The 11,039-nt window shown below is 41.0% G+C and overlaps 1 long non-coding RNA gene across 1 annotated transcript; it reads left to right on the plus strand.

Moving 5' to 3' along the window:
* The first annotated feature begins 251 nt into the window (after positions 1 to 251).
* LOC117024425 (uncharacterized) lies at positions 252 to 9,193 on the plus strand. The gene is made up of 3 exons (XR_004423448.1): positions 252 to 487; positions 5,865 to 6,116; positions 6,226 to 9,193. It is a non-coding gene; the product is annotated as an uncharacterized LOC117024425 (long non-coding RNA).
* Positions 9,194 to 11,039: the final 1,846 nt, after the last annotated feature.

Here is an 11,039-nt window from a genome sequence, read left to right on the forward strand (position 1 = left end):
AAGGAGCAATTTCCTCACATCATCTTGCAGGTTTCAATGCCTTATTTCCTGTGACCATAAAATTCAAATCCTTTGGTTATTGGTTACTAAGATAGGCACACCCCACTTATCTTCTCCCCCAATTCATGCAAAGCCCTAAAGAAAATTTCTATTCTCTCCATTTTTAGCCCTTGGGAGATTCCTTACTTTCTTATGAGCTCAGCTATATATTTTAAAGAAATTTAGTTTATTTTTTTCCACCTTTCCAGGTGTTCTGCAGTGAGAGGGGCTTCAGAACACCTAGTGGACCATGTTTCCATAAAGAGAAGTCAATGCCTTATTTCATTCATGTGGAAGCTAACCAAGTTACATACTTCACCCTGACAAACTGTAATGGAAACAACAGACAAAAAGAAAAGATCTGCAGCATTTGTCACAGACAAAGGCTCAGTGTGCCAGACCAACAGGGCAGAGTTGGCTATTTGAGCTGGATCGCACACGCTCCTAGGTACGTACAGACAACAGCTTACCTCCCCTTCTTACTCAGCTTACTCACCCCTCTCTGCAGCCTGGAAAGTGTCTGCATTAGAAGGACAGGCATCCACAGGGTTGACAGGATTGGCATGACTGATTTCTCACCCTGGAGAAGACAGTTTCTCTGTTAATTCTCGAGAGTATTCCGGACCCCTGGTGGAAGCTGTATGTGTGTCTCCCCTATATGGCGTTCTGATGGTAGACATGGACCAGTGGGAGCCAGAGGAAGAAGGACAGAGGAGGTCAGAGAGCAGACAGTGATGGCAGCTCACTAGCTGGGCTTATTAGCACATGGAAGAACTCCTCTGGGGTCTCCCAGAAATAGCACGGAGCAGATGCTTTGTAGTGATCTGATCCTGGCAATCTGCCTGGTGGCTACTGAGCTCCCATAACTGATCGTGTCCCTAAAGCTAAGGTGACATTATGCTACCAAGACATGGACCATTGGGTGATGCCAAATATATAGAGTGCTTAAGAAAAGGAACACCCCAATATAAAAGATGAATGGAGGATAATTCATAAAAGGAGCAATAAAATAGATATCAAACATAACAACAAATTTTTTTTAAAAATTTAAAAATAAAACAATGAGATATCATTTTCATCCAGTAAATTGACAAAGATGATCAAATACGTATTTTACCCTCTTATTTGTCTGACTGATGGGCAGGTAAATTTGTATTCATGTTCTGAAGGGAAATACTTAGCAAGAGCTTTTAAAGTGAACACACCATTTCACTCCAAATTAACTTAAAGAAATAATACAGGTTTACAAATGTTGGGGACAGAGATTGTCACTGTACAGCACAGTAAAAAAATAGAGGCAACATAAATATCTCACAATAGAAGAACAATCAAATCAATTTCATTCCATCTATTACATAGCTATTATGGAACCACTGAATCTGTCTTCTCAAAGCCTATTTCAAGACACGGAAAACTGTTTATGACATTCTTATGAATGTTGTTTATAACATAATTATGTTATGACATTAATGAAAACGACAGGTTGTAAGACAACCTGTAAAATACATAGTCCTAATTTTGTAATTTATACATGCATTCATGACAAACACAACAGGAAATAGGTACACAGATGTGCAATTATCACTTCCTCCTTTAAGAATTTCTCTATTTTCTAAACTTTTCACAATGAACATAGTTATCTTTATGTACAGTGAAAGGTCAATAAAAGCTGCTGTTACGGTTGTATCATCTTTGTCCTCTGGATTTTGTGGCTCTAGAGCTTTCACTCCCTTTTCCCTGATGGACACAAGATGTTCTATGGACGACGGCTCTGTGACCAGGCTGGGCCCTCCCAGCCAGATGTCCCCTGAGTTGTTCCACAACTGCATTTCTCATTTTTTTGTTGTTTTGTTTTTATTTCCCTTGTTCTGAATCATCTCTTTTTGAGTTGTTTTGTTAGCAATTTCATCACTCTTCATACTGAGTTTCCTGTACATCTTAGGTTAAACCAGACGAAAGAGCCAATATTTAACAATATTTTACTTCCAGAGAAAGCACTTTCAACTGGTTTGACCTACTTCAATTATATCTCTTCCCCGTTTAGTGGAAAAATCTTTTTCCTGATTGATGAGAAATTCTAGTTAACTGTTTGCCCCAAGTAGGCAGTAGTGCTGCAAAGCTACATGGGCTCTGAGTGACATTTTCGCACAAACATAAATTGGTTGCCTTTACTTAGGTATTTTTAGAATAATATTTTCCTATTAATCTAAATCATCAATTTAGAGAATCAGGCTGGAGTACTGATATTGAAATAGGCTCTATATATATGAAAAGGAAAAATATTTTTCTGCATTCAGTTTAGAAGACTAAGCTCAAAAAGAAAAAAATCAGCTTTCACAATATTTTATAAAGTGATTAGATTTGCAAGATATGTGAAAAATAAATTTTAATTCAAAATGTTAACACCTGTAGATGACTGGAAATAATGTAAAACCAGAAAATCCTATGTAAAAATACATACTTCATGTTGGAGTAACGGAGCTTTGCACCTCAAATTATTCTTGGAGTCCTCAGAGTAGAAGAAAATGAAAGGTAACCTAGAAGCAAGAGCAGAAACATGTCAACAGCTCTTGGGCAATGATTAGAAATGGGTCAGACAATTACTACTTCATGTAATCTTCATTCTCTTAATATTATTATACTGCTTTTAATCTTGGTTCGTGAAATTTAATTCTCTTGAAATAAGAGCGAGATACAAAGCAGTCCTCAGGTGGGCAGTTGGGATACATACGCATTCACATCCGAAACTTAAAAGAAGGGCTTGGGGTCTTCAGTCCAGAGAGGATTAGACGGGGTGAGAGGAAGAATGGGGAAGAACAGAGTGCAGATGAGTCCCGGGGCTCAGCATGGGGGGAGGGGGTGAGAGGAACCAGCAATGGATTCAGGAGTGCCCAGTGAAGAAAGGAGGCAAACTGGGAGGGATCAGTGTCCTGGAAGCCAGGAGAAAGAAGCAGGTCTAGGAAGAGGCAGCAATTAACTCCACCAATGCTGCTGAGAGCTCAGCTGAATGGAGGATCATCCACTGGATTTCATCATCGATGAGAACGGCTCTTGGGAATGGAGGGGCAACAGTCTGTGAGACGGTGAGAGAAGAAATGGAGGAGTGGAGACAATTTTTTAAAGTTTTGCTGCCAAGGGTCGTGGGTAAGGGCTGGAATCCTAACATTTGCGGACAGAAAGAACAGTGAAAAAAGGACTACTTAACTAAATATTTAAGTGCAAGTTGTTACAGAAAAGATGCTCTATCTTCATATATTGAAAAAAGACACTTTTGATGCACGATGACAGCCTTAGAAGAAACCGAGTAAAGCATAGCTGGGTTCCCTCTGAAGATTTTCTTACAACTGGCTGTGAGTCTATGATTGTGTCACAATGCACAGCAACAGTCATCCGACAATTATCCCCAAAGTTGAAAAGTGAGACTTTTGTTCCGTACCTGGGAGGCCAGCTTTGAGTTTGACATCAGAACTCCTGGAAGCTCTGCTTCAGATACTGGAGAAAGGAAAGGCCTGCCCACATTATCGCAGACCTGTCTACACATGCGGCCACTCTGTCAAAACTGATGAGGCATTTTAAGATGTTGGCAGCAGAGCATTAAATAAACCAAGTGTGGAGAGTCTGAGCACAGGGCGCCGTGTGACGGCCGGGGTTGCACAGTCATTCCAGCCCGGGTCCAGGGCTTATGTGGCCGAATGTCCCCTAGGCACCATTGCCTCACCCACATGTGGGGCAGAAAGGGAAAAGGAGGGGAATGGTGGGGAGTGAAAGCTATCAGCAGTCACACATCAAAAATGCAGTCAGACGTTTCATTGCACACTATCCCTTCTTCAAGTCTTTATCCACATTCCCCTTCTTACTGATGCCTCCCTGGTGGTCCCATTTAAAATCTCATCCTCTCTTCCCATACACCTAGTTCCCCTTACCGAGCTCTATGCCCTCCGCTGCAGGGCACCTATCATCTTATAACAAACTATATACTTTACTTTAATAACTAAAATAACACTGTCACTAGAAAGTAAGCTCTGTAAAGACAGGGGTTTTCCTCTGTTTTGTCCTTAAAAGTGTCAAACCCATATTGAGTGCTCAATATTTGTTCCTCGATGAATGGATGATGTATAAGAAATGCGCCCTGATGTCAGGGCTCCCTGGATAGGTCCCCAACTGCAGAACATCTATCTCTTCTTGAGTGTGAGTCTAAATTCCACCCGTGGAACCGACTCCTTCCTCTCCTGTGGTCCTCTTTAAAATGCAAACATTGCAAGGGCAGGACACTCTTTGATGCTAAATTTGCTCGAGCATTTTACTGCTTCTGGCCCCAGACTGCAGAACAACTCACAAAGCAAGGAGTGGTGGAAACGTCGCCTGTAAAGTATAAAACGGGAAACAGCAAAAGTTCGAGGGTCACTGAGCAGAAGAATAGGCAACATTTCAAAGTTGATTTCACAGAAGCCATCATCAGACGCCACTGTGTCCTATTAACTGAAGAGAGTCATGTTGCTCTCACTCTGATTGTTAAAGCAGAGAGTGATTGGCTCTAAGAGGATTTGCTCCTCCAGGGAACCTGAGATTCAGATTGTCTGGAGGGACCCAGGTGCTTGTGGAATGATGGGGGTGGGGCAGTGGGGTGGGAAAGAAGAGGCTGTTATGGGAGAAATGCCCAGGGGTCCAGGAAGGTCGAGGTTGGAGGGAGGCATCGAAGGCAGATTTTATCACTTTCCCAGGACCCTGAGCGCCAGGCCTGACCCTCCGAGTCCACATAGGAAGCATGGACTTTAGATACCATTTCAGGTATATGGATAAAATCAGTCCCATGTCACTTCATCTTTCTTCCGGTGTCCAGGTTTGTTAAGCTTCAGAAATAGGGGGCAAGCCAAATAAAGAGTGCCTTTTGGAATACTCACTTTTTGTGGTATCTCAGCTCTTCATGATCCCACAAAGTAACGCTCCCATGGAATGAACCCATGGCATTTCTTCATTATTTGGGTTCTGAACCAAAATTCTGACATACAGGCCTTCTCACGGTTACCTGCTAGGGCAAGAGAAGGAAGTAAAAAGAAGTCGGACAAAAAAGAGGATGAGAAAATAAAGTAAGTTCATCTGACCCAACCTTCCACTTTCCAGTACCCCATGTAAAAGTCGATCTCTTTATTTGCTGGTCCTGGTTCTGGAGTTTGGACTTGTTCTGGCTGGGAGGCAAGCCCTCAGGTTTTCATCCCCTGCTCCAGATTATGAGCCCTGGTTCTGTAGCCTTCTCTACGGATGAGGGACAATCTCTATACAAAATGGAAAAGGGAGACACACCAGAGAGTTCTCATTTCTACCCTTGAGGCTGAAACTTATTAAAACAAAAAGCATCATTGCCTGGAAATGATCATGAATTTTCCCCTGGGACATTTAAGGTTGCATAATTAGTTATTTGTGCCTTACATAATATGTCAGTCTGTGCGCTTCTGTATCAGTTGTAACATTAGCAAGAGAAGAAAATCAGCACACACTACCCAGCCGCTCCTGAGGAAACACCCCAAACTAAGGAGTTTTAAAAACCAGTTGGGACACTTGCTAAAGTAGCCACCTGCATTTCAACAGCTTCGAGAAGAGCCATACTAAAGTTACAACACAGAGCATCAGTAAATCCTGTGAAGGATTAAAAAAAAAAACAAAACACCCTACTGTACCCCAGGGTGAGGAGACTTAGCAAGTGTTGTCAGCGGGTCCGAGGTGATCGATGTGTGCTTCCCCTTCACCACCTTTACAAGTGGGAGTGATGACTGTGCCATGTTTCTGCAAAGATAACATTTTGTTGTGTGTTTGTTGTTGTTCAAAAGTCACTAGATCAAGAGGAATCAGATGCTGAGCGGATGGAGAGACTATATGAAATCCTGGAATTTGACTGGGGCGTAGTTCTGGGGGGTACTTCCCGCCACACGATGCTTGCAGACGGGGCAAATGAATATCTGTGACCAAGACAGTGCACTGGGAGAGCCTGTGTTACTGTGGTCAACTACTGGCTCCTACTTACAGTAAGAGGATTCGCCTCCCCACCCCCACTTGACCTTGTGACTTGCTTTGGCTGACAGGTGAGTTACAGGATGTAGGCTACCTCAGAGCAGTTTGTTTGTTTGTTTATTCTTCCATTGGGGAGGGGGTGTTTGTGACACTTCTCTTGTTCTTCTCCTTTTCCTTCAGCCATGCCCATGGCAAGGCCCCAACAGGAGCTGCTCCTTTCTCTTTGGTCCTAGAATGAAGATACATGAAGCAAATCCACAGATGACATCAAATGTAAGTGGAAATAAACCAGAGTTTGGGGGGTTGTTTCTGCATCAAAATGTAGTGAAAACTGAAGGAGAGGTTCTGGAATTATCCAACTCTTTGTTTCGTTAATTATTCACATAAGGAGAACAGTAAGACTGAGCCTAGGAAGCATCAGGTCAATATGGCCAAAAGATTTTGTCAATTAAAGTTTAAAGAATCTGAAAGATGAAGAACTGGCGGCATGTAAACAAAACATCTGGATTACAGACTGAAACTTGGACCGAAGTGAAGACGTTGGCTGCCCTGCAAGTGTTTGACTACAATCATCATGTTATAAAAATTCTTAATGCTTTTGAATTTAGGAGAATCCTAGTAATTATAACTTGCTTGCACTCTACATAACTGTAATGTGTGCTGCATGTGATTTTCTCTGGGAGTAATCAAATCTGACTTCTCCAAAGATGAAGCAAAATTTAAAAGTTTGGTTAGCTGAACGTCTGTGAATTTAGAGTGGGATGTTTACCTTCAACTGATTCAAATGTTATTAGGCGTCTCTCCTGTTTTCTATAAGTTAGTTTTAGAGGGGATGTGACAGATGGGTCTTCTGTGTTCTAGTCCTCTCTTTTTACCTACAAATAAAAATACGAAGACTTCAACAGGTGCCTCTTTTAAAAAAACATCAGCATTAAAACTCACATATTCCAAGTCATTTGTATAAATTTCAGGGAAAGCTGCTGAGCTCCTGTGATCGGTGGGCCCTGAACAGAAGTTGGATGGGGTCTGTCAGTGTGCTTGTTAGAGCATCAATAACCGTGGCCTTTGGGAAGGGAGGCTGAATGAAGACGGATGGGTGGCGGGCTCCATCCAGTCAGACTCTTCCACTGCCAATTGTGATGCCGACACATGTGCCAGCAGCAGCACCACCCAAGTGCAATGAGCAGGTGGCACAGCCAAACGGCTGTACCTCATCTCATTCAACGCCATCAGTCTTACGGGCTTTGGACTTTGCTGCTGATTCTTAATCTGGTGACTCTTAATTGTTTTAACAGCATGACATGCTGCTGTTTATTGGGCTTTTTCTTGTTTGAATACATGCTGGAGTGACAAGATTGTCTAGAGAATTATTCATAATGTGGTAAAATTCATAGTTTTCTTGTGCCAGTTTCAGGCATTTTTAACTGCAGTGTTTGGAAAGGTAGCATGTATGAGTAGAGTCCTGACAGCGAAAGAGGCACGTTCGAATCTCCTAAATAGGAAAAACTTAAGCACACATATACCTTAGGCTTCCTTAAACACTCATATTCCCTCAAATATACACTATAAACCTACCATGCATTAACTTATTTAAGTGGTTTTTGATCTCTATATGATTTCAACCTATACTTCTGTTTCATTAGGACAATGATAGCTGCTATAACAAATAAATCCAACATTTTGCTTGTTTACTATAATGAAATTGTTTTTCTTGTCTGTGTAACAGTCCAATGAGAAATTCCTGGTCAGTAGACAGTTTTCCTCTAACTTGTGACCCAAAGACCCTAACACCTTCCATCCTGTGGCACCACACAGATGCCATGATTGACACCTCAGAGTATTCTGTTTCTAACCAGCAAAAGGGCAAGAAGACAGTGGGATGGCTCATCTGTCTCTTAAATCCCCCAGCTAAGAAGTGACATTCATCCCTTCCACTCATATCTCGCTGGAGAGAGCTGGTTCATGGCTAGACCTGGATATAAACCTGAGCTGGAAAATGCTGTCCAGAATTGGGCGACTATCTACCCAACACCTCCATATTGTGGAAGAAGAAGTACCATTTTGGGTTCACAGCCAGCTCTCTGCCATCATCACCTTGTGGGCTAGGAAGCTTTAAAAGTTGTTTCCCATATATTTAAAAACACTAGCCTTCCTTTTATGCCAAAGTTATGTTAACTCTATTTTAAAATTCAAATGGTAACTTCTACATACCGCATTGAATTATTAACCATCTGACTCCATCTTTCTATACAAACAATTAGTATTCTAGTTCTCAAAGCATTGTTGTCTAACACCTGCAAATGAAAATTCATCTAATTACTACTAGGCTCACTTGCAGAGTTTCCATCTACACTCATGATTTGGGGTTGAGGAAAACCATGGTATGGTGCTAATTGTACACTCCTTGTCTCAGACACCATAAAAATGTTAAATTTAATGACCTCATAAACTTATTGCCCAGGAAAAAAATCCAGATAGTTTCCAATTATTCATTCATTTATTTGGAAATAATCATTATCCTCCTACTAGACGCCAGACATAAAGTCTCATTTTTATTTCTACCAGTGTAAAATATTTAATTACCCATGATTAATTTTTAATGTAAATTTGTCAAAAATTTTTCCAAAAGGACATCAATTGTATTAACTGATTCTGTACCCCTCCCTCCAACATGTGGACCTAGTTATTCATCTCTTCAAAACCTTGTGGCTTACTGGTCAACCAGAGAGCCATTCGCCCAGAAAGCTCCATGTATTAAAGTGAGAACACTTAACTGGTTTTTCTGGTGTGGAGCAATGACTCACAGACTCAGAGGCCATACTCTTCACCACCCTCCCCCACTCCTTCTTGGAACTTCCGCTCATCCATCACTTCTTTAGCCTTTTGGGGGGCGGGGGGCAATTACTGAACAAAAGCATACCTGTCACTGTCCCCTGGCCTTCCCATGGTGTCTTTCTCAGAGAGGCACACTTTGAGAAATGGGGAAAGATCAATGACTATAATAAGTCAGTTTGGTTTCTAGTTTTTTTTATTTTTGTGGGGTTTTTTTCCTGTTTGTTTTCAACTAAATTGAAGGAGAACTTAATTGAATTGTCATCTGATAGAACATTAAAAGCAATTTTTGATGACAGATTATAATATGATTTCTGGAGTATAGCTTGGAAGAGTTCAAAGAACTGAGTGACATGGTTCTAACAGTTTTCTTCCATTTCCATCTGTTTATATGGATGAATTTTCTAAATACTTGAACTTATAAAACTGAAAAAATAGCAATAAAATTGATGTTGAGCCTTTGTTCACTTTAGCAATAAGCAATATTCATGTAGAGACATGTAACCAAAAGAAAAAAATAAAGAATAAAAATGAAAGTAAAAAGAAAAAAATTACCCATCTCTCAAAGATGCATTTTTTCAATAACATGTTATCTTCGCTCTCATAATTTTCAAAATTTGTGAGACATTTTCATTTTTGTTCCATTATGCAATGGTAATTATTGTAATGATAACTAAATCCAGAAGTAATTATTCAAAATGTAGAGCAGAGTATTTAAGATATCATGTGATATTTTAGAAAATTAAATTTAAATACATATCCATATTTACATTGTAGAACAGTATAATGGAAATGCAAATTTCATGAGCAAAAGAAATGATGTAAAACCTCTCCTGTAAAAGAAGAGTTTGTTCATGTAGTGTAAAAAGAGTTGATGTTGGAATCAAATCACTTTAGCATTTAGATTCATTGGGTATGTTTAAGAGAGAAAATATTAAGGCTCTACTATAAATCTTCAATCATGTTTAACAGGACTCTTGAAATTATAGCCTTGCAATTATTTAAATTTATGATAAGCGATTTTGGATGGTAACCTAAACACGTGTGAAGGGGAACAATCGCACAGCGTTCTTTGAGGAAAACCACCTGAAGATGCCAGTCATGGTGCTGGTGTATTTCCACACCAACATGCACCAGACTGACCTGACAGCAGTGGGGAGACACACAGATATTCTGCCTCTCATGTGAAGTTCCTGGGGCTGGAGACATAACACAATTTACAAACGTCATGCGGTCCCTACACCATAGAGTACAGAACAGCCTGTCTTGGGTCAACAATGGCTACAAATTCTTTGCCACTTCTCCCACTGAGAGGTATGCAGTTTCCCTTGTCCTTGAGTCTGGGCTGGCATGTGACTTGTTTGGGCCACCAGCAGGCAATGTAAGTGACACCGTAAACTTTTAGCCTGGGTCTTAGGAAATCTGTAGAGTTTCTTCAATCTTCTTGGACTTCACTCTCTCAAAATCCAACCGCCAGGCTCAAGAAGCCCAAATGAGTCACATGGGGCAGGTTGTGCAGGTTACCTGAGACATCTGAACCGAAGGCCCCGCTCAGCCCCCACTGCCAGCCAAGTGAGTGACCCATGTCAGAAGTTCTAGCCCCAGGGACCCTCCAGAGGATGGCAGCCCATAGCTGACATCAGGTGGAGCAGAAGCACTGCCCAGCTGAGCCCATCAACCCATGGAATCATGAGTGATAATAAATGGTGATCGTTGTTTTAAGTCATAATTTCTGGGGTTGCTCATTGCAGAGCAATAACTGGTATATGCCACCAGTGGAGGAGAGCAGCACCTAGAATCTAACACATTAATATTTCTGCAGAGAAATCTAGAAATAGTCACAATGTGGGATAATAAAGATGATAAATAGCCTCACATCAGTTCATGTCAAGTGTTCACTAAAAAGTGTGTTAGGTCATACAAAAGTGTGTAGTCACATGAGTTGGGGTTAGAATGGTTTGTGGAGCATTCTGAATTTGGGGATTGTGGATATGTACAACTCACATGAGTTTAAATCTTCCCTGTAGTATACAACCCAGCTGAAACCTTCTATTCTCCGGAAAGCTATCACTAATAACACCTATCTGAACCATATAGAGATAATTACACACTCAGAGGCACCTTTCCTCATAATTTTTGTATCTTTCCTTATTCCCACTCTA

This window comes from Rhinolophus ferrumequinum, chromosome 7 (assembly GCF_004115265.2).
Source record: "Rhinolophus ferrumequinum isolate MPI-CBG mRhiFer1 chromosome 7, mRhiFer1_v1.p, whole genome shotgun sequence".
Taxonomy (NCBI): domain Eukaryota; kingdom Metazoa; phylum Chordata; class Mammalia; order Chiroptera; family Rhinolophidae; genus Rhinolophus; species Rhinolophus ferrumequinum.